The 27266-nt window shown below is 48.0% G+C and overlaps 1 protein-coding gene across 3 annotated transcripts in view; it reads left to right on the forward strand.

Moving 5' to 3' along the window:
• The window catches only part of PTPRT (protein tyrosine phosphatase receptor type T), a 1117000-nt gene that overhangs the window by 592280 nt on the left and 497454 nt on the right, over window positions 1–27266 (forward strand). The gene's annotated exons all lie outside the window — the stretch shown is intronic.

Consider the following 27266-nt stretch of genomic DNA (forward strand, 5'->3'; position numbering starts at 1 on the left):
TTTTGGCCACAAACAATACTGCTCGACCTAAAGCTGAGAAGAGATCCTAGAAAGCAGAGCCTTTGTGAAGTGCAGCAGGATCTCGCCTCCCGAACTCCGTGGCCCATGTTTGTAGACGGTCACTCCTGTCGGCAAGGTGCCCACATCATGTCTGTGCTCATGGAGGGGCTGACTGACGGCAGCTCTGATCCAGTGATTCGCTCACTATGCCTCATTGTCTGCCAGACAAACCCAAGGAGGCTAGGTTCTGAGATTTGGGGAGTGGATGGATACTTGATGGGCCTTTACTTGAGTTGGATGTCCTACATGTGAGCCTCACAACAGCCTATTTGAGTTCTTACTTTCAGAGAAAAGGCCAGACTGAAAAAGGAAGTCAGCATTAAAAACCCTCTAGATCTCTGTAGCATCATCTGACTTCTCTTTATGTAGGAGCAGGTGTGTATGTCTACAAAATGCAGGTGTTAATTTATTTTTAAGGATTAACTCCGTGGAACAAGGTTTCATTTTATATCTCTTTTGGTGTTGATATCAGCAGCATTCTTTACTGTCCCAAGGGAGATAGGAAGTACAAACATTACAAAGGATAAATATTGGCCCTAAGTTGTCACTCATCAAGGATCCCAAATGCCTGTGCTGTTCCCAGGAGCCAGTTTTACAGAAAGCAATGTTCTTGTGTCTCAGTGGGATGGGATCTGCATAGACAGTGACAGCAGTAAATGGGATTTGCATGAGGACAGCCTCTCCAGGCGGCTCTCCCCACAGAGGCTTCTCGTCCTCACCATTCTTGGTCCCTCCAGGCAGCAGCTACTGCCCCCTTCTGCAAGCCTTGCACTTCCTTTCCTGCCATGGGGCCCCTGATACCACTGCTTGGGCTGTTTGCACTGCTTCTGTGCTGGGTTGTTCTGGGGAACCTCTCCCCACCTTCCATCCTCCCTGGTGTGGCAATCTCCTTCTCGCCCAGGGCCTCAACCAGCCAACTCTACAGGTGATTCCTAAGCCCCTCCCTCTAGTCTCAGCTTCTCCCCTGCCGGAGACTGCTGGTCGGTGAGGTGAAGACAGCTTCATAAAGCTAAATACATGTCTTCCCTGTATCTTCTTCTGGAAAAGGGGCAGCTCCTGGTTTACCCTTGCTCTGTAGAGCAGGTTCCCTGGTCCTTCCTGCAAACAGCCTGGAGCTATGAGTAGTGGAGTCCTTATCTTCATGGTTGTCATTATCTCTATGGTCATTCTTATCTTAATGGGAGTCCAGGCAACAAATGTGGGCCTTCAAGGTTGTCAGTAAATGGGAAATATCAAGACCCTGTGCAGTCCACCAAATCTGGTTTGAACAGATTAGATAAACAGGCTCTCTATCTCTGCCTAAATGCCATAAGTAAGCTAGGTGACGTCACTGCTTGGCCGAGCACCCAACACAACCGTAGAGAAAACAAAATAGCAAAATGCGTTAGGGAAAAGCTGGGAAATGGAGAGAGAAGGCTTCCGTGGGGAGAGGGTGACACAGGAGCTGCTGTCTGCCCGATGAACATAGCGCTCTTCCTGATCTTTCCAAAGCAGAGTTCTAAGTCAGGCTGGGTGACCACCAGATGAAGGGGTACAGAGGATTGTGACGTGCAATAGCAGCCGAGTAAGGAGCTTTGGAGGACTTTGCCCCTCACTGATGAGGGTATTCTGTGATCACAGCTGTGCTGGTGAGACCTGAGTCAGGCAAAGGTTCACGAACTAGATGCTAGGACTCCTTTCGCCTCCACTTCCCCGTGAATTTACTGCCCTTTGGCTCTGACGATGCAGAACACTCCCGAAAGCTTGCCCCTCCTGGCAGCTAAGTGGAAAATCTGCATTTTCAATTTTTTATTTAAAGAGGAAGGAGCTGACAGCATGGTTGGGTGGAGGCCTCAGAGCCTGTGATAGAAACCAAGAAGCAAAGCTGGCCGAAAGGCACCCTAAGCTCGAGCTTCGGAAGATCTGCAGAGGAAACGCTGGGCAGTTAGCACCTTCACAGCGGGTAGCCTTCTGAACCTGACCCATTGCCACATCTCTCTTTCTTGACCTTGTTCTGAAAATGCTGGATTCTTTTAATGCCTCCTCAGCTTTGCTGGATTGAGGGAGGAGTGAGGAATACAAATCCCAGCTTAACAGCTCCTTGTCCCTCTTCCTGAAGTCATGAGAGCGTGGCCTGTGACCCATGACGCTGGGTAGCAGTTCAGTGTGCACCAACCAGTGTGCCCTGGGCACTGTCATTTTGTTCTTTGCATCTTCAGTAGCATGTTCCATTCCCCTGTGGGTCACAGGGAGCAATGGCCTCTCCTCTGGACAGAAAAATGTAAGTTCAGATGGGGCCAGGCCTGTGTGTTTGTCAGGATGGAATCACTACAGAGTAACCACGATATAATCATGGTGACTGTTCTCATTTAAATGACCAATGACTCAGAAGTGACTGTCATGGCTCCCGTTTTACTAATGAGAAAGTTGAAGTTTAGCTAGATGTAGGTTCTGACTTTTGGAGATGTGAGCTTGAGGTAAGTGGAACGAGATGAAATCCAGAGAACAAAGCCGCATTTTAACCCTTTCTACCATTCTTGGGCTCCTTCAATGCTGCTTGGGTGGCTTGCCTAGCAGTCTCAGTGACTGTAGTGTCTGCACTTTACCTGCAAGCAGTGACGCGATCCTCCCAGGAGGGAGGTACCTGGTGCTGTGACGACTGCCACTCCTCATGAATGTGGCTCCCGTGTGCTGTGGCCCTTGTTTGGTGTCCTGGGAGAAAATCGGGGACTGCTCAGATTCCCCCTGCTGGAGGGATATCGTGTGTGCACAAAGACCTGTTTGTTCATGACACAGCTCGCATAACCAGAACTTTTGCTGTAATCCAGACTTCTGCAAACTATTGCATTCTGTTTATCTTATTAAGCATCTACTTTGTTCCAAGCCTTGTGATAAATGCAGAAAACTTGTGATTGCTAAGGAGAAGCTGTGGTTTTTCAGGCTGACACTGTATCCATCTTCAACCTTGATAGAGGTCTTTGTTTATGGACTCAGCTTGCTCTACACACTCCCTATCTCTTGCATCCTTTTTCTCTTTTTTTCTATTCTGGCATTACATAATGTAGGTCTATTTATCAATCTTTCCTTTAATGTTTCTTGATTTTAAGTTAAAAACAACTTTAGATACCTTCATGGTCATAGATGAATTAATCTTCTTTTGTACATTTCTTTATTCTAGAATTTCAGTGAATTCAGTGAATTAAATTTTGTATGTAAGGTTGTTTTTTTAACCTGCAGGTTATGTTGGTGTACAACTTGCATAACAATACATTTCTAGAAAAGTCCCTTTTGGGATTTTTAATATATATGCTAAGTCTCCATGGCATTTGTGTTTATTTCTGGACTTTGCAATGGTCCACTGTCAGTCTGTCAATATATTCATCATCACTAAGGTTTTAATTATTGACATTTTTTTTGGACAGGCAGAGTTAGCCAGTGAGAGAGAGAGAGAGAGAAAAGTCTTTTTCTGTTGGTTCACCCCTCCCCTGCAAGTGGCCATTATGGCCGGCGCATTGCAGCCGGCATGCTGCACCGATCCGAAGCCAGGAGGCAGGTGCTTCTGCTGGTCTCCCATGGGGTGCAGGGCCCAAGCACTTGGGCCATCCTCCACTGCCCTCCCGGGCCATAGCAGAGAGCTGGACTGGAAGAGGAGCAACCAGGACATAATCCAGCGCCCCAACCATGACTAGAACCCGGTGTCCCAGCGCCGCAGGCAGAGAATTAGCCTAGTGAGCCATGGCGCCAGCCTAATTATTGACATTTAATATATTTTATAAGTAAGACAGATTTCCCATAATTTTTTTCTATTTATTCCTGTTATTATGTTTTCCCCTAAACAAATTTTTAGAATGAAATGAGAGTGCTGCTCCTTCACCTAACTGATAGGGTCGTTTCAAGATTGGATTAGAAATCCTCTCCTCCATGGGGCCTCCTTAGCCATCCTGGGCTGCTTCTGCTCCTTCAAGCCTGGCTTGGCCCCCAGGTACCAGTGTGCCCTGCATTACTTGCTTGTGATCTGCTACTTTGCTCTCTGAGCTATGAGCGCCTTAAGGGCAGGGACAAAGCCTGCATCACTGTTGTGTCTTAGCAGCAATGCTCGCCACATCATAAACCACCTGACACCGAACGGCATCGGAGTTGTGACTGGACTCAGCTTAGGTAACTTCACATTTGGGGCCTCTCAGGAGGTTGCATCAGACAGTGGCTGGAGCTGGAGTTGTGTCTAAATCTTCCTCACCTGCAGATCTGGTGGTACATGCTGTGCAGGCTGCCATCTGGAGCCTTAGGTGGGGTTGTCGGCTGGAACCCCCAGCCCTGGCCCCTCTGTGTGGCTTGGGCATCCCCAGAGTGGTGACCGGCCTCCAAGAGTGGAAGAGGTCAGCAGAAGTCGTGCCACTTTTGGGGTCTTAGTTGCAGGAGTCACACAGATATGTGTCTGGCATACCCCTTTGGTTGATGCATTTATAGAGGTCCACTAGGTTCAAGAGGAGGCGGCAAGTACTCCGCCTCTTGGTGAAGAGTGACCAGGTCGCCTAGTAAGAATGTGTGGACTAAACAGCATGACTGTGACCATCTTGGGAAAATGCAGTCTCCCACGGAGCTCAGTTCTTACTTCCCAAATATTTGGGGATGCACAGTGCAAGCCTGCTGAGCTGGTCACATTCCAGCCTTAGACTTAAACCAGGACTTCTGCTGGAAGATAATCAGATCAGGGTTGGGGGGTGAGCGTGACTCCCGCCGTCCGCTCCCATTCAGATGGGAAGCCAAGTTGCTGGCTCTTGGGGAAGTTTTCCCATCTCGGGAGTGGGTGGTAGAGCTGCAGAGGGTGCATGTACAGCTGTGCAGTAAAGCCTTGGGGTTTCTTGATCATAAAGTTCCTCTCTCCCGTTCAAAGTACTCGGTGATGAGTTTGTTTTTCCTTCTTTCCTTTCTGAAGAGTGCTTTGAAGAAGATGGATGCAGGAGGAATGACATATTAAGTAGTTCTGCTGAAATATGAAGTTTTTGCTCAAATAGAAGGTGCCGTGTTTATGACTGGCACACAAATTGAAGAACAGAACTTGCTTTTGTGAACAATTGAGTTTATTGTTTTTGTTCTCAAAGGTGCATCTCGCTAATGGAAAAAGCTGAGAGGCTTTGAGGCAGCTGTCCTCTTTGATTCTTCCAGAAGAAGATAACTTGGGCAATATATGAGAAACACAAAAGGCAAGATGGGAGGATGCACCTGTCTCCCACGAGGGCACCACCAGGTGTTGGCCAGAATGGGCCGGGAGCTTCCTGGTAGCGGGAGAGGGAAGGTGTCGCTCGTGCCTGGATTTCAAGGGCAGCATTTAACTGTCCAGTTCCTATTTCTGCCCTATGAAGTGACCTACGTGTAGGAAGGGCCCTGATGGGACACATATTAACAAATGTGACAGTTACTGTAGAATGTAGGTTCTGGATCTAGATGTTGTCAGCACAAACCCTACTTCCCCTGCTGCTGAGCTCTGCCGCGTGGACAGTGCTACTCCATCTCTGATGTCTCAGTTTTCCCATCTGAGCAATGGGACAACAGGGCCTACCTCAGAGGTTGCTGTGGTGCTGGGCATTGAATAAGCACTGGCTATTATTCTCATTGTGGTTGTTATTGCTGTTTTGATTGTCATTTTAGTCATAAGCTGCTCTCTGCAGACCTGGAAACCTGCAAACCACATATGTGATTGAAAATTTTCTAATGTCCACATTAAATGAAGAAAGGAAACAGGTAAAATTAATTTTAGGGATATATTTAGTATATCCAAAGTATTTCAGTATGCAAGACACATGAAAATCATTAATGATACACTTTAAAAGTTTTTTGAGATTTATATATTTGAGACAGAGAGAGGTCTTCCATCCACTGGTTCACTCTCCAAATGGCTACAATGGCCAGAGCTGGACCAATCCAAAGCAGGAGACAGGAGTTTCTTCTGGGTCTCCCATGTAAGTGAAGGGGCCCAAGCACTTGGGCCATCCTCTGCTGCTTTCCCAGGCCGTTAGCAGAGAGCTGGATCAGAAGTGGAGCAGCGAGATCTCAAACCAGCACCTATATGGGATGCCAGATCCAGAGGTGGAGGCTTAGCCTACTCTGCCACAGCACCGGCCCCACTTTAAATTCTTTTTAAAAATTTGAGAGGCAGAGAGAGAAAAGAGAGACAACTCCCATCTATTGGTTCACTCCACTAATGTCCATAACCATTGAGAGTGGACCAGCCTGAAGCCAGGCACCAAGAACTCAACCTGAGTCTCCCGCATGGGTGTTGAGATATCAAATACTTGAGTCATGATTTGCTACCTCCCAGGATGTGCACTAGCAGGAAGCTGGAGTCAGGAGCAGAATTGGGACTCCAACAAGACACACCAGTATTGGATGCAGGAGGCATCTGAAGTGCTAGGCCAAATGCCTACCCCTACTTGTTTGTACTGTCTTTGAAATACGGTGTGTCCCCAGCAGCACATCTTAACGTGTAGCCCCAGTTCACTGGCTGAGTAGCCACGTGTGTGGTGGTCCTCATGCTGGGAAGTGCAGCTCTGGAGGGATTGTTGCTGCTATAAATTCGGCGGTAGCTGAAATGATGCCTCGGGGGAAGGGATTGATTCTTACTGAGTAGCTATCATGAACTGGGTGTTTTATGTGACCCATAGAATTTAATCCTTAGGACCATCTTGCTAGTAGATATTTTTATCCATTTCAGATGGAGTTCTCTGAATCAAAGAGCTAATTTGCCCAACGTTGTCCAGCTGGGTGGAGGCAGAATTTGCACTCAGATCTGTAGGACAGATTCTTTCCCTCATGGTAAGATGCTGGATTTCACAGGCAGTGGGACATGAGGCTGTCTGGTGCTGAGGCAGGGCCCACAGAGGGCCATCTGCCTGCTGTGCCAAGCCTCTTGTGCGTCCACATTGGAAGAGGGCTGGCTGGTCTCAGTCACCACTACAGTGAAGGCCAAACCTAGGTCCATCCAGGATCAGGGCTCAGGATGAGTCCAGAGTTAGAGCTGCGTCTGTGACCTGGGTCATGACTCAGGGTGAGCCTCGTTCCTGAGTGCAGACGTGGCCATAGTCAGGGCCCAGGCTGCAAGGATCAGAATTGAGTCTAACCGGGCCCAGAGCTCATTCTTGGCCAGGTCACGGTTTGATGAGAGGCAGAGGTCAGAGCCCTGTTTTGAGGCATTTTATGTCTGAAGGACAGAGGCCAACTTGTTCACAAAGCTCACATGGTTCGGGGCATGCTGTCGGGCCGGACCCCATGCAGCCAGAGGCTCCACAGAGATCGGGACGTGGGTCTTTCTCTGGCTTGTGGCAGGAGCAGGGTAGTACAGACGAGTGTCGGGGGGCTCACGTTCCAGTAGGAGCAGTGACTTCCCTGAAGCCTGTTGGGGACACGCAGCTGAGACTCCTCTGCCCATCCAGCTTGGAGCAGACCAGGATCTGAGAAACCAGATTGTGACAGCCGTGCTGCCTGTGGCTGAGGGCAAGGAGGTGGAGGATAGAACTCCCTGGGGCTCCCCTAGGAGGGGAAGGCAGAGCTGCCAGGGGTGCAGCTGGTGCTGCTGGGTCACAGGGCCAGTCCGCATTTGGGAAGCCCAGAATTCTCGTGCCACTCCCTCTGTGGACTGAGCCGAGCTGGGTGGCACCCTGGTGGTGAGTGTGGAAGGTAGTTTTTATTAGACAAGGACAAGTGCCTGGCTATGGGACCCGAGTGGTCGCCTCTGACACAGGTTAAATAGATGGTGGTATCCCATCAGTGAATTTCTATGCAGCTCTCAAAATGACTGAGGAGCCATTTTCAAATACACCATCAATAAGAGAAAAGCAAGATGGGAAGAGGATGAACTGTGGGCTCTCTTGTTGGAGCAGATATGGAAATAGAAATAGAAATGTGAATATCAAGGGATATGGGAAATTCTAATAAATTATTACATTGTTGTTATTACGTTGAGGTTGTGGGGTAGCAAGGTGAGTTTGGTCCAGGGATCGGCTTAGTTTTTAGTAGCTCCAGAAACCGGTGCTTGTCCCTGGCTCTGCGTTCCTGTAGCCGCTTCTCCGGCCCTCCTTTGGCATGGTGGGGGGTGGTAAAGGCAGGCTCAGGTGGAGGAGACCCCACCCTGGAGTTAGATTTCCGTGCGGGGTCTTCCCTGTAGCAGGGGTAGAAAGGTGCTTTGTGAAGCTAACCATAAGCAGCCCACCCAGTGGTTTGAACCAGTCAGTGGGTTTTACAGGAGAATCCAGGCTGGGACAGGTGATGAAGTTAAGCATCGGTACCTCATAGGCATTCCCTGTGGGGTAGCAGAGGCCTGTGTGCATTCCTTGGGCTGCCAAAGCATTTCCAGAAAGCGATGTGCATTTGTAATGCAATTTAGGAGCGCTTATGTTTGTATTTGACAGATACATATTTCATGAGAATAACATTGAATGTGTATTTAATCAGGATTTGTAGGGAATCACTGGTAATCCTTTTATGTTTCTTCTTTATATTTCTATTTTATAAGTTTGCCTGACTGCACATACAGCAAAAATAATAAAATAACTATGAAGATTGACAGTGCAATTGAACTAAATAAAAATACTTCAAACACTAACATGTGTGCGCTCCTGTGTGTGCATGTGTTTGTGTTTATATACATAGACGCTCATGCACATGCATAATGTTACAAATATGTTACAATGTAACTAATTTGGTAGAGAAAGGATAAATGATTCTGCTAACTATGTTGGAGTACTTCACAACTATTTAGGAACAAATAACTAGGTCTTCTTACCACACTCAAAAAACTACACCCCCATGAATTACTATTATTAACCAATAATCACAAATAATAAAACTAAAATCATAAAGACAATTTGAACAAAATATAGCTAAGTAAGTATAAGAGTTTATGCAGGAAATAATTGATTTTAGAACCCTCTGCCTCGGGTCCTTTGTGTGTGTGATGTGGTAGTGATAGCGTCTCCCATTCAGGATAGCTGTGTAGGTGAGATGAGGAAGGTATGGTGAGTCCTCAGGAACCTGCCAGGAGTGTGCGAAGTAAGTGTTAGCTTTCATGGCTAGTCTAAACATGGCATCAAATAGAGGAACTAAAATGAAATCATAGATGCGACTACATGAAAGTTCACATTTGTGAAGGTCAAAAATAATGTACACAAAGTAGAATGCAGCACTTTAAAAATTCAATGTAGGAAAAAGTGAATATTCCATATATGTAGAGTTAGTTCAAGAAAAGAGAGTTCTCAATGGAAATATGAACCAACTAAAAGAGAGGACATCCCTGTTAATTCATTCCTTCAACAGGTAATTGTCGCATACCTGTTGTATACTGGGCTCCTCCTGGGAAGCAGAGGTACAGCACTGAGCACAGGTATGTTCCTGTTCTCAAGAACTTCCCTTCTGCTGTGGCCGATAGCATGAAAAGAAGCCCAGTTCACAAAGAACCAGAGAAGAGCCATTCAAGCAATGAATCTTTTTTTTTTTACAATGCCCACAAAATATATTTGAGTGATTTTATCATATACTGGTGATAATGCAAGGGAGTTAACAGTCTTACACGTTTCTAATGGGAGCAGAAACAGTACAAGCCTGTCTGTAGGAATTTCATTTAGTGTCTGCTAAAAGATTATGAAATGTATGATTCCTACAGCTCAACGGTTTAACTTATAGGAAGTTATTTTGAAGAGTAATCAGGAATGCATCCAAAGATTTCTCTCTAAAAACACATACAAGTATTGACTGACTCATTCATTTACAAATAGGTATTCATCATTACCAAACCCAAGGGCACCATTGTAGTTCCTGGGAACATGCAGTGGTATGTGCATCAGTGGAAGCTCCTATTCTTGGGGAAGTGATACTGTGATGTGCGCATTTTTGTGTGTGACTAAGAGCTGTGGCCCTTACCATAGACAACAAACATTTATGTATGTCTTCAGATTGTGAATGTGCTATGGGAGGGGTTGTTCCCAGCTAGGGTGGATGGAAAGACTCGCTGTTTGAGATGAGGTATTAAAGAAGACCTCTCTCACTTGGTTAATCCTCCGCCTGCGGCACCAGCATCCCATATGGGCACTGGGTTCCAGTCCTGGTTGCTCCTCTTCCAATCCAGCTCTCTGCTGTGGCCTGGGAGGGCAGTGGAGGATGGCCCAAGTCTTTGGGCCCCTGTACCCGCGTCGGAGACTAGGAGGAGGCACCTGGCTCCTGGCATTCAGATCAGCGCTGGCTGTGGCGGCCAATTGGGGAGTGAACCAATGGAGGTGGGACCTTTGTCTCTGTCTCTCTCTCTCTCTCACTGTCTATAACTCTACCTGTCAAGTAAAAAAAGAAAACCTCTCTGACTCATATTTAGGTAAAGGCTCACATGAAGCCAGGATGGTGGGATGTTGACATCTAGGGACGAGGCACATCCTCCCTGAGCTGGGAGGAGCCTGTTTCATGTGTTCAAGAACGAGCAGAGAGGCCAGTGTGGCTAGAGTAGGGTGGGCCATGGGAAGAGCAAAGAGCAGATTGGAGAAGACAGGGCAAGACCAGGCTGCTGTGAGGATTCTGAGAACGCCAGGCAGATTGGCTGATGTTCAACAATAGCCATTTTCTTTAAATAGCTTATGTTTTGGCCGGCGCTGCGGCTCAATAGGCTAATCTTCCACCTGGGGCGCCGGCACCCCGGGTTCTAGTTCCAGTCGGGGTGCTGGATTCTGTCCCGGTTGCCCCTCTTCCAGGCCAGCTCTCTGTTGTGGCCCAGGAGTGCAGTGGAATACATGGGAGACCAGGAGAAGCACCTGGCTCCTGCCTTCGGATCAGTGCAGCGCGGCGGCCATTGGAGGTTGAACCAACAGCAAAAGAAGACCTTTCTCTCTGTCACTCTCTCTCTCTCTCACTGTCCACTTTGCCTGTAAAAAAAAAAATAGCTTATATTTTGTGGGTCAAGAGTGTGGACAGAGCTCAGCTGGGAGACTGTTCTGCTCCATGTGGTGTTGGCAGACAGGGGCCACTTTCCGGTGTTCAGTTGGAGGAGAAGTCAGTCTACAGAGGCTGTTAGCACCTTGGCAGGGATGGCTGGGTCAGTCCACTGGAGCACCCACGTGTGGTGGCCTCAACTTGATGCATCTGCATTTCACTCAGTGGGAGGAGTAGGATCAGCGGCCATATTCAGTTTGTAGCGTGGAATAAAAAAGAAATCCAAGAGCCAGGTTTATTTCCATGTGATTTACAATTGTGACAGCATAAAAATATCTAAAATACACAACTGAGAAGAATGACTTGATCTGTTATCTATATTTACAATCATAATCGAATACTTGTTAACCTGTAAAATTGTATTTTCAGAGAGGGAAGATTTTGCATGCGTGTGTGTGTGTGTGTGTGTGTGTGCACACTCATGTGTCCACGAACACACTTTTTGAGAAACAGGCAGTGGAGGATCAGCGTTCAGCTGTGACAAGAGCCCAACGTATCACTGTCCCCTATCAGTAATGACGGCCAACTTTCATGACCATTTAGGCGGAACTCTCCTGAATGCGGGGCTCTGGGGTGACCCTTTAAAGTCTTACTCCCCATAGTTAAGCAGCAACTGTGGCACTTAGGAAGCAGACTTTTGCTCAAATTACTCTAAGCAGACTAACTGCTGTTTTCAGTTCCCAAGCCAAGCATGCATTTGCTTTAGAAAAACACTCTCCCAGCCGGCGCCGTGGCTCAATAGGCTAATCCTCCACCTTGCGGCGCCGGCACACCGGGTTCTAGTCCCGGTTGGGGCGCCGGATTCTGTCCCGGTTGCCCCTCTTCCAGGCCAGCTCTCTGCTATGGCCAGGGAGTGCAGTGGAGGATGGCCCAGGTGCTTGGGCCCTGCACCCCATGGGAGACCAGGAAAAGCACCTGGCTCCTGGCTCCTGCCAGGATCAGCGCGGTGCGCCGGCTGCAGCGGCGGCCATTGGAGGGTGAACCAGCGGCAAAGGAAGACCTTTCTCTCTCTGTCTCTCTCTCTCACTGTCCACTCTGCCTGTCAAAAAAAAAAAAAAAAAAAAAAAAAAAAAAAAAAAAAAAAAAAAAAAAAACACTCTCCCTGGAGCTCTATTTAGAGTCCACAGAGTCTCTGAGAATAGATCTCCATTGTCAAGGCCAAGTTCAAGATCATCTCTGCAATCCTATAGATCTGAGTTAGAAGATGGTCTCATCATTCATCCATGCAAACGCTCAGTAAACATGCAGGTGCCAGGGTGAGATGAAAGCGGGAGGCGCTGTGTGCCAGCCACTGTGGTAAGCTTGGGGGTTGCCTGGGGCGGATGAGTGCTTCCTAGTAACTCTGTGAACAATTGGGTGAGTGAAATGATCCAAGGAGTAAGGGACGAATTTGAATATGAATTTGGGAAATCAAATGTGTAGGTCACATTCAGATTCCAAGAGGAAATCAGAAATGTTGCGTAGTCTGTTCTATAGGTCTAGATGCTTGAGAAAGTCATGGAAGTAATTTCTCCCCCAAATTACTACTTATCTTAACCAAGCACTCCTGACCGTACTAAGCAAGCCCCTGAAGGGTGATCAGATAGTGGCCATTACTAGTGTCTTGGGGGTCTCTTTGCAGATTTTTAAAAGGCAGCTTCCCATGATGAAAACTGCAAAGTGAAGTTGTTCCCTGGAATCAGCCAACCCATGCAAAAGACTGACTTCTGGGCGAATTTCCTTGAGGTCCCAGGCACCCCCTGGACCTGTGGCTTTGTGTATTGCACCATCACAGGTGGCAGCCTCAGTGCCTTTCCTCTTTCCAGGTAATTGGTGACCTCCTGTCCTCCCAGACAGAGCCTTGGGGTGCTGTCTGGCCAGCTCAGGGTTTGGGAACCCTGACCCCAAATTCTGCCTTTGGGACAAGCTCTCTAGACCCCAGCAAAGAGGGCCTGCAGGTAGTTCTAAGACAGGAATAGGGCAGATTGAGAACTAGCCATAGGGGAACCCAGGAGAGGGCTGAGCCCACACCCTCCCCACAAAGCCAGCATTATTTAGATCATCACATGATTAGCAAGTAACCTGGGGCACTGGGTTGACTGAAGTGAATCAAAGCTGTGCTCCAAAGCCCTTTGTTGTTCCCAGTGCTGATTTGTTTCCCTGGGATGCTGCGCATTCATTTTAGTCATTCCTTTGGAGCAGAATGTAAGTTGTTTATTGATTTGGGCTGTAAATTGCCCAGAAATGCTCCAGGCAGAAGCCCAGATAACAACAGGGCACCTACCCTTTCTAGCCAGCTCTCCTGTCCTTAACCTCTGGGCTCTATGCACCTGTAAGGGAACCGTCTTTGCAAAGTTGCTTTTACCTAGGCCCCCACCCCCCGCCTTTTTTCCATTTAAAGGCAATGCATTGGCCCTTTCCAAGAGATCCTTTCCTATTTTCATTTCAAAATTGGTTTCATTCTCTCTGCAAACCCTTTGTTGTGGTTACATGTCCAGCTCCTCTCATGGAAGAATTGAGGATGAAGTTGTGTTTAAAAAATGGCTTTTTGATTTAGAGTATTTTCCTGTCATGTGACTTGAAGCCTTTTCTTCTTGCAGTCACCAATTACAGAGATCATTCAATTCAGTCAATATTTATTGAGCACCTACTTTGTGTTCTAGCTGTTGTTGTAGGTGGCTGTGATACATTAATACACAGAATTTACAATCCGCTTCCTTCCTGGTGCCTGCATTCTCTGAGGGAGACAGAAAATAACTACTAACCATCATAAATGAGTGTAGTAAGTACAGGATAAACCAGGATAAGGGAGATTGGGATGGTTGTGGTGGGAGGGGTGTATAGCTTTTAAAAGACTGGCTAATGCAAGTCTCTTGACTTAAAGGAGCTGAGAGATTTGGCAAAATGGGTCTTGAAAGATTAGGGGAGGAGAGAAGAAAGGAAAATTGACCACCATAGGGACAGTTGGTGCAAAGGCAGGGGCATGCTTGTTGTGCTGAAAGACAGCAGTTAGCCCAGTGGGCCTGGAATAGGGTCAACGGGGCTCCCTGCCTTCCAGCCTGTTAGTGTCTTGCCTCCTGCTGAGAACTGACACACATGTGTGCCTTCCTGTGCGCATACACAGACTCCTGCAGCCTGGCCCAGCTCCGGAGGCTTTTTTCACGTTTGGACAGTACCCATCTCCATGTATGTGCCTGGGTCTACATCTAACCAGACTCTTAAGGCTCTTAACTTTTCAAAGGTTTTAAAGGCAGGGTAAGAAAGAGAAGGTGAGACAATGAGTGCGTGAGAGAGCTTCCACCCATTGGTTTACTCTTCAAATGGCTGCAGGGCTGGGCCAGGCTAGTGCCAGGAGCCAGGAACTCCTTCCAGGTCTCCCAGATGGGTTGCTGGGGACCCAGTACTTCAACCTTTTTCTGCTGCCTTCTCAGGCACATTGATAGGAAGGCAGATCGGAGCAGGGCAGCTGGAACTCCAGTGAGGACTCCGTTATGCAATGCTGGTATTGGAAGCAGCAGCTTAACTCGCTATGCCACACTGCTAGGCCCAGGACTTAATGTGAGATTCTTCCAAGCTACCTGCTTCCCTGCATCTATGCCGTTAGGCTTGCTCCCTCACCCTCTTCTTCCCAGGAGTACCCAAGATGGGCACCTGCTTGGCCCTTTTTGGGAGGGAATCACTTTAAAGCCAGTTGATTTCCTTGCAAACCATATTTTTGCTTCTGTGATCCAATTTTGCAAATAGCCTGATGTTTCCTTTCTGTGCTACTGTAACAGTCACTGGCGTTCAGCCGACCTCTCTGGCTTTGTGTTTTTTAACTGTCTCTAGATTGGTGCTCTTTCTTGGCTCTGGCTTGTTTTTCTTCAGACCGTTAAGTCTACTCGTTTCTAAAATACTACTTGACCCGAGCATTCTAGTATACTTTATTGTCAGTTTTATTCTTCCTCATTTTACTGCCTAGCATGGTTCCTGGCCGTCCATTTATCACAGCATTTACCATGCTATATCAAAATGGGCCGCCTTCCCCACCAGACAGTAAAGCAAGAACTGGGTGTCAGCCATCAACGGGGATGCAGCAGCTGGAAACCTCACGGGAGCTCAGGGCACCTTTGTAGAATGAATGAGTGAACAATGGACTTAATAAATCAATATGTTAATAATAACATTAAGGAAAATTTGATTGCAAATTCACTTATGCTCTTACCCAGGAAAATATGTAAACATGTCCGTGCCTTTGTGTCCCTCTTAACCTTTGTCCACCTTACAAAACACAGAAAGTTCTGGAAACCAGGTTATCTCCCTAACCCAGATAACTCTGGGGCCCCCAAACTGCAGACTTACAAGTTCCAGAGCATCCTAGGGCATAAAAGTCATCCTGCCCAGGGCAGGCGGAGCCACGGGGAGCCCAAGTCGCAGCATGTTCCAGCCCTGGGGAAGCGTTGGCCACTCGGGTATTCCCGGAGCTGCGTCTCCTCTCTCACAGTGAGAGTTAATTGACTCACTGATACATTCCATCGGTCAGTGGATATTTACTGGGCACCTGTGTGAGCCAGGCACTGCGCTGCAAGGTGTGGGTGCATGTTGGGCATGACCGCCGTCCAGGTGCTCACAGTTTAGCCGCTGAGAAGACAGGTACTCAGCACTGACTGAGGACATCAGGGAAGGCTGCCCAGAGGAAGTGGTGCCTAAACTGATGTGGATCAGGGTGAGAGGAAGAAGGACTGCCACTGTGATGGACAGACACTCTGGGGCACTGTCTAGGCACAAAGACAAGGATGCCATGCATCAAAAGGTGCTTATGCTGGCTGAATTGTAGTGGCGGGGTGGAGGGTGGACAGGAGCTAATTCCTTAAGGGGTTGAGTCAGTAGGTTGGCCGTTCATGAAGGTAGACTTTTTTTTTTGAAAGCCACAGGGGGACCCCCAAAACGTTAGAAAGCAGCCAGGCGATTTGATCAGGATTGCATGTAGGATGTTCCCTCTGGCCGCTGGGTGGAGAACTGGTGGAGGAAGAAGTGAAAGCAGAATGACCGTGGAGTGGCCATTGTGGCCATCCAGGCAACAGGGGATTGTGGTTGGACCAATGGTGTGGACAAGGGTCCTGGAGAGAAGTGGGCAGAAGTAAGAGATCTTGAGGGGGTGAAACTGACGGACCTCGGCAGTTTGTTCCATCGGGGGCGGCTGGTGACAGCCTGTGGATCGAGCCTTGCCACTGCCGGCTTCTGTAAGTGGTGATAGAACTTTCACACTCCAGCTGCAGAGCTGAGTAATTGTGGCAGAGACCCTATGCTCTGCACAGACCAAAGTGCTTTTTAGATCCTTTGCAGAAAGTGTTTGTCAAACCCTGGGGAGGTGGGGGAGAGGAGGGAATTGAGGCTGCCCCTCCTCCCCAGGTGTTGTATGTAGTGCCGGCTGTGGGGATGGAAACCCAGGCAGTGCAGAATCACCTGTCTAAGAGCTTTCCCAGTTTCTTAGCTGGGCCGTATCCTCTGCACAGCTCTTCCCTGCCGCCTCCCCTGGGAAAGTGGGCCTTGTCCTCTCTCAACTGTGTTCAGCTGCAGCTCTGTTAGCTTTTGAGTGCTCTTTTTAACCTTGGTGTGGTTTCACCTGGCCACAGCTACCTTGACCATAGGACAGGGTCCCTGGGCTCACACAGGTCACCTCCCTCCGGGGCCAGAACTGAATCCAGTTACTTTCCCAGCCCAGGTCCAGCCCTTGCTTCCCCCACGCTGAGCCCCCACGGTGCTGTGGACACCTCAGCACCTTTCTGTCTGCCCGAGCCTGCTCCAGGGAGCCTGGGGTGACCCACGCTGATGCTGCCCTGTGTTCTCCCATTTCCTCTCGCTCCCTGTGCTTGAGCCTTGGCAGTCTGTAAGGACATGGGCTGTGACTGTCTGTCTTGGAGGCCAGGGAACCATCCCTGCTGTCTCTTTCTAAGCGGGTCACCTTTGGTGGGTGTGTAAATCCACTTTTCTACTTGTCAAAGTGACATTTTGATGATGCCCAAAGTTATTAAGTGGCATCTTTGGGCGCCCACTTTTTAACCAAAGTGGAGTAGGCTGGGAAATGTCAATAGTGATAATGTGCAGTTATGTCGCCAATACCCTTTTGATGGAACACACGATAGAAGCCATGCAAACCACGGAGCCGTTTGCAGAGAACTGCGGTTAAAGAATTTGTTCAGACTCACGGCTTCTTACCTGTAAACCCTGTGTGTCTTAAATAAGATCTCAGCTGCCACGGCCCCTCTGACTGACGAGAAAATGTCAGTGGATTCTCTGGCTGGCTCCACAGTCCCCAGCTCTCATCTGCAGTCTCGATGCGTCCCCATCGCTGGAGCCCAGCTTTCCTTTAGTCGGGGGCACGGAAGGAGTCTGTCCTGCTGCTCTGAGACCAGTGCACTGTTCGTGTTCTTGTCTCGGCCCCCGTGTGGAAGAGCCTGCTCTGACAACAGTGTAGACAGAGGTTGTCATGGAAGGCAGGCAGGGAAGGAGGCAGGCTGGGAGTGGGGACGGAGGGCCTGATGACGTCAGAACATGGACTAATCACCTGGTGAGTGACCACCCCGGCTCCAAACTTGGGCGTGGATTCGAATTTCTCCCAGTCTGAGCTGACCCACGCTAGCTTGATTCTTGCCACCGTGCCATCTAATGCTGCCTCGTTGTTGCTGACTGAGATTCCTCTGGGTCCTGAGAGCTTATATGCTCCTTCCAGAGATATCTCTTGTGGTCAGGGAAGGGTATACCATCCAGAGCACCATGGGCAGGAGAGCTGGGGGAAGGGTAAGCTCCTTTACCCTAGAGAACCTTCTAGAAACTAACAGCTTGCCTGGCCCAGGGCAGGCTGGGCTTGAGTTGGCAGGTTCATTTGTCTGACCTTCCCTCCCCTGTGTCCCTGTCCCCAGTCCCTTAGCTGGCTGTCTCTGTGGGTACCCTGCACAGTGTACCTCAGAGACCTTGCTGCCTGGCTCCTACAACATTGCTTAGCTGATGATTAAATAGTTCATCCTTGAATTTGACAAACATTTGTTGAGCCAAGATAACTTGGCCCTGGAGATATAAGAGGAAACAGAACAGACACGGGTCCAGTCTTCATGGATCTTTTATTCTACTGAGAGGAAAAAAAAAAGAGGAATTGCAGGTTTTTAAAAAAAAAAATGAATCTAATTTCTGCCACTGATGGTCAAGGTGCATGAGGGGACTCTGGGGTGTGTTAGAATGCAGGAAATGCTGTTTCTGGCTATAGGTGCAGTTTGCACAACTGTGTTCAGATTGTGCCGATTCACAGAGGTTGTGCTATGTCTAATATCTGGGTAGGTATTAAACTTTGAAATTAATAGTCATTAAGGTGAGTGCTCTGAAGAAGATAGGGTATGGCAAAGGAAGAGGCAGCCCTTGCTGGTGTCAGGGGTCTTTTCCAAAAAGGGACAATTTTGTGTGGGCCCTGAGGGACCAAGGGGTGGTAACCAGGGCCAAAGAGGCTGTGGGGAGAGCATTTGGGGCAGGGACAACATGTGCCAAGGCTCTGTGATAGACCCATGTGACCATGGCCTGTAAGGTAAGAGGCCAGAGTGTATGGTGGGCGGTGAGAGCAGAGGGTGACCAGGGCGGATGCCCCCCCCATTCTCTTTTTATGAGGACAAATGGGAAGTCCTGGGAGGGAACTGTGCTCTGATTGTTTGTGTCTCCTAACAATTGAGGTTTTGCAAACCTCGGTCCCAAGGGAAGGCTTTAAGAGCAGGTCCCATGCTTGTGAATTAGTGTCCTTACCCAGGGTGTGAGGGAACTCCTAGTGGTCCTGCCCTTCTGCCCCGTGAGGGTGCATGGACGGTGCCATCCACGAGGAACAGGTCCTCTCCAGATGCAGTCTCTGCTGACACCTTCACCTTGGAACCCTCAGCCTCCAGGACAGGAAGTGCTGAATTTCTGTTATTACTAATTTAGCCAGCCTAAGATACTTTGTTACTGCAGCCTGAAGGGACCACATCAGAGTGTAAGGGAGAAGAGCATCAGGCCCTGATCCACACTCTAATAAGAGGCCCTTGGTTCTGGTGGAGGGTGGACCAGGAAAGGCTAGGACTTTCTTCCCAGGGGTGGTGAGGGTGGCTCGGGCCAGGGTGTGGGCAGCAGAGATGGAGAGAAGTGGCAGCCACCCTGGGTTTGGCTGCTCCTTGGCAACATCTATCCAGGGCTCTTGAAACAATGACTTTGACACAGCAGGTTCTTCTTCCAGCAATCAGCCCTCTTAGAAATCTCAAGTATGCAAATAGTTCCATTTTCAGGTTGTTTGCATTAGTTTCTTCTTTAAAGAAAAAAAAATATTTATTTATTTGAAAGACAGAGTTACAGAGAGAGGTTGAGCTTGTTCACTCACTAAATGACCACAAAGGCTGGAGCTGTGGCTGTGCCAATCTGAAGCCAGGAGCCAGGAGCTTCTTCTGGGTCTTTCCTGCAGGTGCAGGGCCCAAGGACTTGGGCCATCTTCCACTGCTTTCCCAGGCCATAGCAGAGAGCTGGATGGGAAGTGGAGCAGCCTGGACTCGAATCACTGCCCATAAGGGATGCCGGCACTACAGGCCAGGGCTTTAACCCGCTGTGCCACAGTGCCGGCACTGCATTAGTTTCTTCTTGCTGCCATGCAAATTATCACAATTTTAGTGTTTAAAACATGACAACTTAATTATTTTGCAGTTCTGCAGGTCAGAAGTCTAAAATGAATCACCTTAGGCTAAAAGCAAGGTGTCAGCAGGGATGCGTTCTTTCTGAAACAGGGGAGAAGCCCTCTCCTGCCTTCCTCCTAGAGGCTGCCTGTACTCCTGGGGTTTGGACTGCATCCTGCATCTTTATAGCCAGCGGTGCAGCATCCTCCAGCTCTTCTCTCTTTTCCTTCTTTGTTGTCCTCACCCTGTTCCCTCTCTTTCTGTCCTCCTCCCTCTCTTCCCTGCCTCATCCCCGCTCCCTCCCCCCTTCCCTTTTTCTCCCCCTCCCTCCTGATTCCTTTTTCCATTTATGAAGACTCTTGAGATTACATTGGGCCCACTTAGATAATCCAGGTTAATCTCCTCATCACAGGGTCATTAATTTAAGCACTTAATTAACTCAATTGATTAACCTAATCTACAAAGTCCTTGTGTAACACACGCTTCATAGATTCTGGGCATCAGGATATGGACTGTCTTTTGGTGAGGGCCATTGGTCTGCTTACCGCAGTGTTCATCACAACATTGCTCGTGATGATGGAAAAGTTAGAAACAACCTAAGCCTCCCACAGAAGAAAACAGTTAAATAATCTCTTCTTGCTTGTCATATCCGCCACCACTGAAAATGTTCATATAGAACTGCTTATAACATGCGCTGGCTGGTGCTAGGCTATTCAGTAGCAAGCTGTGCAAGCCTGGAAGGTATCATGCTTTGCATAATATGTATTAAAAGAATGAAAAAGTATGAATGATTAAGATTGCAAGGAAATAGTTCATATTTGTTTTAGCCAGTAGTTGAATCATGTACACTAGTTCGTTTCTAACTGTGTGTATTTCCCTAATTTTTCTGTAATAAACACATTGTGTTATTTAAAAAAACCTATCAGCATTGCTCGTTTCCACTCCCCCCCAACAATAGCAACAACAAGAATCCAGCAAGAAGCCTGGCGTGGATGGGCAGAGCTTGGGAAGGATGCAGATCTGACGACTCTCTCGACAGTCAGCTGACACAATGGATCAGTCCGCGTTCTCCATTCATCTGCTGAAGTGACAGTGTTGGGGCATTTGCCACTCACAGCTGTTGCACTGTGGGCTGAGTGATAGATGAATGGCACTGTTTGCCTTGCCTCCCTGCTGGAGATGCTGCTGCCTCCGAGTTGGGAGGAGCGAATTGCTACCCACAGCTAACAGTGTGTCTTGGAGTCATGGGCTCTGAGACCCAGCAGTAAATGCTCCTGTGTGGCAGGCTGTTTACTGCCCCAACTCGCGAGACCTCATTTGATAGTTCCAGCAAGGATCCCTGGGCAGTCTGTACGGAGGGGCATCTTCAGAGCTGAGCCACAGGGCAACCAGTCAGTCCCAGATTTTATGTAGTGAAAGCCACTTCTCAGTAGGCCACAGACTCCATTTGTTTGTAAGGGAATTGAACATTTGTGTTCTGGACTCACATTAGTTCATTCACAGAGCTTCTCAAGGACTCCAATTCCTTGCTCTGCTAAGAATCTAAGCTTCCACGTGCAGGAGGAGATACTTTTAGGTACCAGTGGATACACACAAATGTGTCTCAGGGTACGTGGGGGATTGGTTCCAGGAACTCACACCTTTGGACACCAGAATATGTAAAAGCTCAAGTCCTTTACATAAAATGGTACAGCATTTGCATATAACCTGTGCAGTCTTCTCATGCACCTTAAATTATGGCTAGCTTATTTACAATGCCTAATGCAATGTAAATGTTATGAAAATCATTATTACGTTCTTTTATTTAGTGAATAGTGGCAGAGAGGCTGCACGTGTTGAATACAGACACAATCATTGTATGCCCAGTCATGTACTGAGATACATGGTTTGCAGTTGTTTGACTCCATGGTATGAAACCCTTCTCCAGAACGTTGCAAAAAGGCATTTTTGGTACACATACTAAGTGTGCTCTTAGCGGTAGTGGTTTTCACCAACCTTTTTTCTTGCATTAATCTATCTGTAGGATTAATGGGAGCTTTTACCTTTGTTCTTGTGTAATTGCTACCCAGCTGCAATTTTGATAATAATTTTGTCCATATCCAGTCTTTGTGTCCCACCAAGTTCATTGTCAGAAGTGAGAGGACAGGAGGGGAGGAGAGAAACCGTGGGGATCTGTTGTCTATCAAAGTTAGCCATGGGCAGAAAACTTTGGGAAGCAATGAGCTAGGTGACCAATTCAGGTAGCAGAAGACCAAAGTAAGATGACAAATAATGTGAATTTCCTTGGAAAATCATTGCCGACATTTGCTGGAAATGTCTAAATGTTCGAGTAAATGGCTTATTAATTACGAGCCTCTCACCTTGGTAATTAAGCAATAAAGGCCCATCAGGCAGTGCATTTGTGGGCGATTAGAGCTGTGTTTGGTGGAGTCAGAAACTTGCAGCTGAAGATTAAGTGGTTTTCCCCACCTGAGAGATGCATTAATCACCTGGAGCTCCCCTACCTGGTGGATTTGGTTGCTTATTTGGAATGGCATTTACGCATTAACGTGAGAAATACCTGTACGTGCCAAGGAGAGCTCTGCGGCCGGGGGGGTTACTGGGCAAGGACAAGTGGTGTAATACTCTGACTCAGTACAGCATCTGCCCAACGGTCACCTTTGTGCTCCTTTCAAGGAGGGACAGATGGGAGAGGGCCCCCAGATGTGATGACACACACTGCCTGTCCTGCCAGGTGGAAGGACTGCCCGTCCTTCCAAGGCAGGGAGGGGGACAGTGGGGATAGTAGACGTTCAGCAGTTACAGAAACGGGCAGGTCTGAATTTAAATCCCAGCTTCATCCCATATGAGAAATGTTGGGCAAGTAACCTGATCTTGCTGATTCTGTTTCTTGTTCTGTCACACAGCATATTTGTTTGCAGTCGTCAGCGCTTGCTAACTAAGAAAATAAGCATCAAGCATCAGTGGAATACAGCGATGGGCATGTGCTTAGCTCAGGTGTGTGCAGGTGTTACAACCCCAGCTGGGTTTGTTTCCATGTCTGCAGGTTGCTGGGAGGTCAGCTGGGCTCTGCGGGGGCTGAGCTGGGTCCTCTCAGGATTCCAGTTTCCTTGTTTGCCCTTTCAGGACGAGTGAGGTCGTCGGGGCCTGATCCTGTCACTGGGAAGGCAGCAGGCTGGAAGAGAAGTGGGAACATCCCAGGGCTCTGAGAATGGGTCTCCCAATGGATACACATTCACCTTGACCTCATTTTTATAAGAAGAATTTGTTTACTTGAAAGGCAGAGAGAGAGAGAGAGGGATAGATAGATATCCATCTGCTGGTTTACCCCTCAAGTGGCTGCAACAGCCAGGACTAGGCCAGGCCAAAACCAGGATCCGGGAACTCTACCCTTGTCTCCCACATGCATGGCAGGGGCTCAAATATTTTATCCATCACCTGCTGCCTCCTACTGTGTGTGTTGGCAGGAAGCTGGAATCGGGAGTGGAGCTGGGACTTAGATCTAGCACTCGAGTGTGGGATGCAGGCATCCCCAGGGGTGTCTTAAACACTATGCCAAACACCCACCCCTAACTGCTAATTTTTAGAAAGAGGACAGAGGCTGATGCTGCTTACTCTGCTAGATTCTGGACAAAGAGCTCTGAAGAAGGCACCTCCATGCAACATGGAACCTAGCAAGCATTTCACACGTTAAACAGTTAATCATTTGTATGCACAGACATGAGTGAAAGTTGTCTTATGTATTCCAAAGGTGAAGTAAGAGATCCTCATAGGGAGTTACCATTAGGTGCTCTAAAATAGCCTTGAGCAAAAACCAGACTCGTGTGCACAGCGGTGTCATGTCTACTGTGCATGAAGACTGCCGCGTGAGGTGGGGGTTGACTACTTGAAACCTTGCAGGATGTTTTAGGGCTGTGATATCAGGTGGCCCTGCGCTAAAGGGTGGTATCCTCTGTCCCCAGCTCCAAACATCCTGCCACACTCATGGCACACCGCTTGTGGAATGCTCATGTGTGTCCCATGGCAGCCTACGCTGAGATTCAGAGTCTGATCAGCGCTGATACACATGGGGGCAAAGACCTCCTGCCAGGGGAAGCAGAGTGAATATTCAGAGTTGGAGACCAGAAAAGACCCCAAGTCATGATTTCTAGATGATTCCAACAGTCTTCCTGGGGAGTCTTTGTGAAACCTAAGGACAAATCATGCCTACTTAAGGCCAGGTGATGGGAGGTCATGAGAGAACACGGGGCAAGAGTCCTCTCCTTATTTGTCCCTAGAGTGCGGCATAGCTGTGGCCCAGGGACTCTTGCGGGAACCCCCTGCTGAGCAGCATCAAGGAGCTGTACCTCTCTGGGTGCCCTAGGGTGACTCAGCACAGGCTAAGGCTTGAGAACGGGAGCAGGCAGGAGGAGGTTGGTGAGTAAGGTGCAGGCTTAGGCAGTGGGCTGATAGCGTAAATCATGGGATGACTCATTCACAGGCTTCCAAAGATGTCGTCTTTCCCAGCCTCCCCTGTGGCCTGTGTGATTTCCTGCCTTTTCCAGCAGCTGTTTGTGGAGTCTCTGCTGTGTGCAGGACTTTGTGATGTGCACTTTAGAAACAAAGATGAGTAAGGCAAGGCTGTCCTTGTGGTTGAAAGGTTTTAGTCCGCTAGAAAAGCAAGTATTGAGCATCTAATTTCCTGTGGGCTATTTGTCCACAGTAATTGTTGTCCAACATGTCTGAGGCTCCGTGTCATTCGTCTCTGAAGTAGGAATAATAGAGCCGCCATCTCAGGTTGTCGTGCTTGACGAGCTACGCTGTATAACATGCTTAGCACAGTGCTGCCATGTCGTAAGAGCTGAAATATAACTTATTCCCGGATGATTCCAGGAGATTCGATGGACCCCAGTTTTAGCATCTCAGACAGCCCTCTGTGGACCTGGGGGTGGGCATCTGTGATCCGAAGTCCCAGTTCCAACAACTCGACTTCACTTTAGAGCACTTAGTTTGAGTTCTGGTGCTCAGGTTTTATTTGAGAGTCAACCCAGAGGGACATGGAAGAAATTGAATTTATTTTTATGACAGTTCTTAGAAGGTCCTGGCAATCAATCACACGTCAAGGTGCTGTTTTGAAAGGAAGCAGGTTATAGGTAGGCTTTGGAGACTTGGCTCCACTTAGGAAGGGAGCAGCGGTAAACATCTCACTTATTCTTCCTGCTCTTCAATTTTCTCACCTGTAAAGCGGAGGATAACAGTCTCCACTTTGGAGGGTTCCACTGGAATTCAATGAAATAATCGGGGCAAAAGCCCCTAGCATATATGCTTGGGAGGCACCCTGGAGGCGCTCAGTAAATGGGAGCTCCCACCTCTAACGTATTTGAGTATTCGATTGGAGGCATTGAATTGACTATTTAAGCCATTTTGCTACATCAATACTAATTAAGACGATCACGCTCATGAAACCAAGTACCATGAATCAACATACATTGTGGGCCACCAGAAAAATATATCACAAATGGAAAGCAGGCCTGGTGTTCAATAAATACCTTGCATTTGATTGATCATCCTCTGTCTTTGTGCCATACTCCAGAGTTAATGAAGCAGACTCACTCTGGTGGATGTAGTCACTGTTCACAATGAATAGATGAGGTGGGCATTAGTTCATTGGGCAAGTATTTCTCTGTACCAGCAGGAATGCTGTAGCTGTGAGGACAACCAGGCTTCTGACTCAGGGAAGACCTTGATCTGGTTTGGGAAATGGGCAGAGGTGTAGTTGCTGCCCTGGAGTGAGATGGAAAAAGGAACTGGGCTGTTGAAGCTATAGTGCCTCACCCCTCAGCAATCAGGGAGTTGTGGTGGTGGAGCTAATGCCAGAGCGGAGTCTTCAAATGTGACCATGAGTTTTCTAAGAGAGGAAAAGCGCTTGTAACAGCAGGCTGGGCTGCAGGAACAAACACAACATGCATCCACTGGCTCCGTGTAGTCTAATTTTGTTTTTAGAATCATTTTAATAAACTTATAATCTTAGAATAAATTTATATTTATAAAGTTATATTTATAATATATATTTATATTTATATATACATATTTATAATATATATTTATAAAGTTACAAAGATGATAGAGTCCTCGTCTGCTTTTTACCTATTTTAATCTCAGGTCATCGTCTTATGTTACCATGGTACATTTGTGGGTTATTATTCAGTAAACATAATAAAACTTTATTTGGATTTTCACCAGCTTTTCTTTCCTGATTTGTATTTAATATGCTTTTTTGACTTCCGGATCTAATCCACCACATTGCATTTAGTGAAAATCTAGTCTCTGCTGGCCCTGGAAGGTAAACAGAGTGAACAGTCTTTACTTGTTCACCCAGAAATCTGGTCACAGAGGCCTGATGGCTACACTGCTGCACTTCTGAGGATATCCTGGTCAGAGAGCCTGGAGGGATGCATGGGAGGTGTTTCAAGGCAGGGCCTGGAAGTTTCAGCTGTCACTTCGGCCCCTCTTGAGTTGGTAAAAACTATTGAGGTTCTGTACCTTCGGCGACATTTTGTAGTGAACCCAACGGTGCTTTAAGAAATTATACTGGAGTCAGCATTGTGGTGCAGCAGGTTAAGCCAGAATCCCATTTGGAGCCCCAGTTGGAGTCTTGGTGGTTCTGCTTCTACTTTGGCTCCCTGTTAATGTGCCTGGGAAGGCAGTTGGTGATAGACCAAGTGCTTGGGCTCCTGCACCCACACAGGAGGCCTGGATGAAGTTATGAACTCCTGACTGTTGCAGCCATTTGGGGATTGAGCCAGAGGGTAGAAGATCACCTCTCTGTGTCTGACCTTCTCTCTGTCTCATGCTCTCCCTTTCAAGTAAATAAAGCTTTAAGCTTTAAAAATGAAGTTTTTAAAGACTTACCTTGAAAATCCTTGTGGCCAGTATGGGGGTAGAAAATACATCCTTTAGCTGTGAGCTACTACCCAGCTAGAGCTGTGTACTGTGGAAGGGGAAACAGGATTTGGTCGAGAGCCAATGTCTACACTGCAGGAGCATGTGGGAGTGTGTGGGACACAGGAAATCACATGAATAAACATAGGAAGGCAAGGGCAGATGAGTGCAAATATTGCGCTTTTATAGGTCCCTGTAGGGATGGAAGAGCTGGTGAGCTGTGTTGCAGGGGCTCGACCCCAGGTCAGTCTTGGCTCCCAAACCAAGCTGTGCTGGCTCCCCGGTCCTGGAGGCTTCAGGCCCATGGGCTGTCCCACCAAACGAGCCACAGAGGTGCCTTTCCAACTTGCCGATTTCCACAAGGACGTTTCCTCCGGAAGCTTTACAACTGTTGGATTTAGGAAGAAGGCTTTTCTCCAGATCCCCCTGTTCTTCCAGAGAGGAGCAGGTGATGAGAGAGGATGAGAGAGATCCTCTGAGGCTCCCGGTTGATCCGCTTCTGCCACCAGGCTCTGGACTGTGTGTCTCAGCGGGGCAGGGTGGGGATGGTATGTGGTCGAGGCAGGGTGTCTGCTTGTCAGCTCATGTGTGATGCCGGTGTCTGTTTATTTCTGGCTGGCTGGAATATAATTGCTCCCTAGGCTGACAGTGACAAATGACGGTGTGGGGAGTGTATTCCTGTGAGTGACGGGATGGGCTTGTGCA

This window comes from Oryctolagus cuniculus, chromosome 11, assembly GCF_051225735.1.
Source record: "Oryctolagus cuniculus isolate XC-2025 breed Fujian yellow rabbit chromosome 11, ASM5122573v1, whole genome shotgun sequence".
Taxonomy (NCBI): Eukaryota; Metazoa; Chordata; class Mammalia; order Lagomorpha; family Leporidae; genus Oryctolagus; species Oryctolagus cuniculus.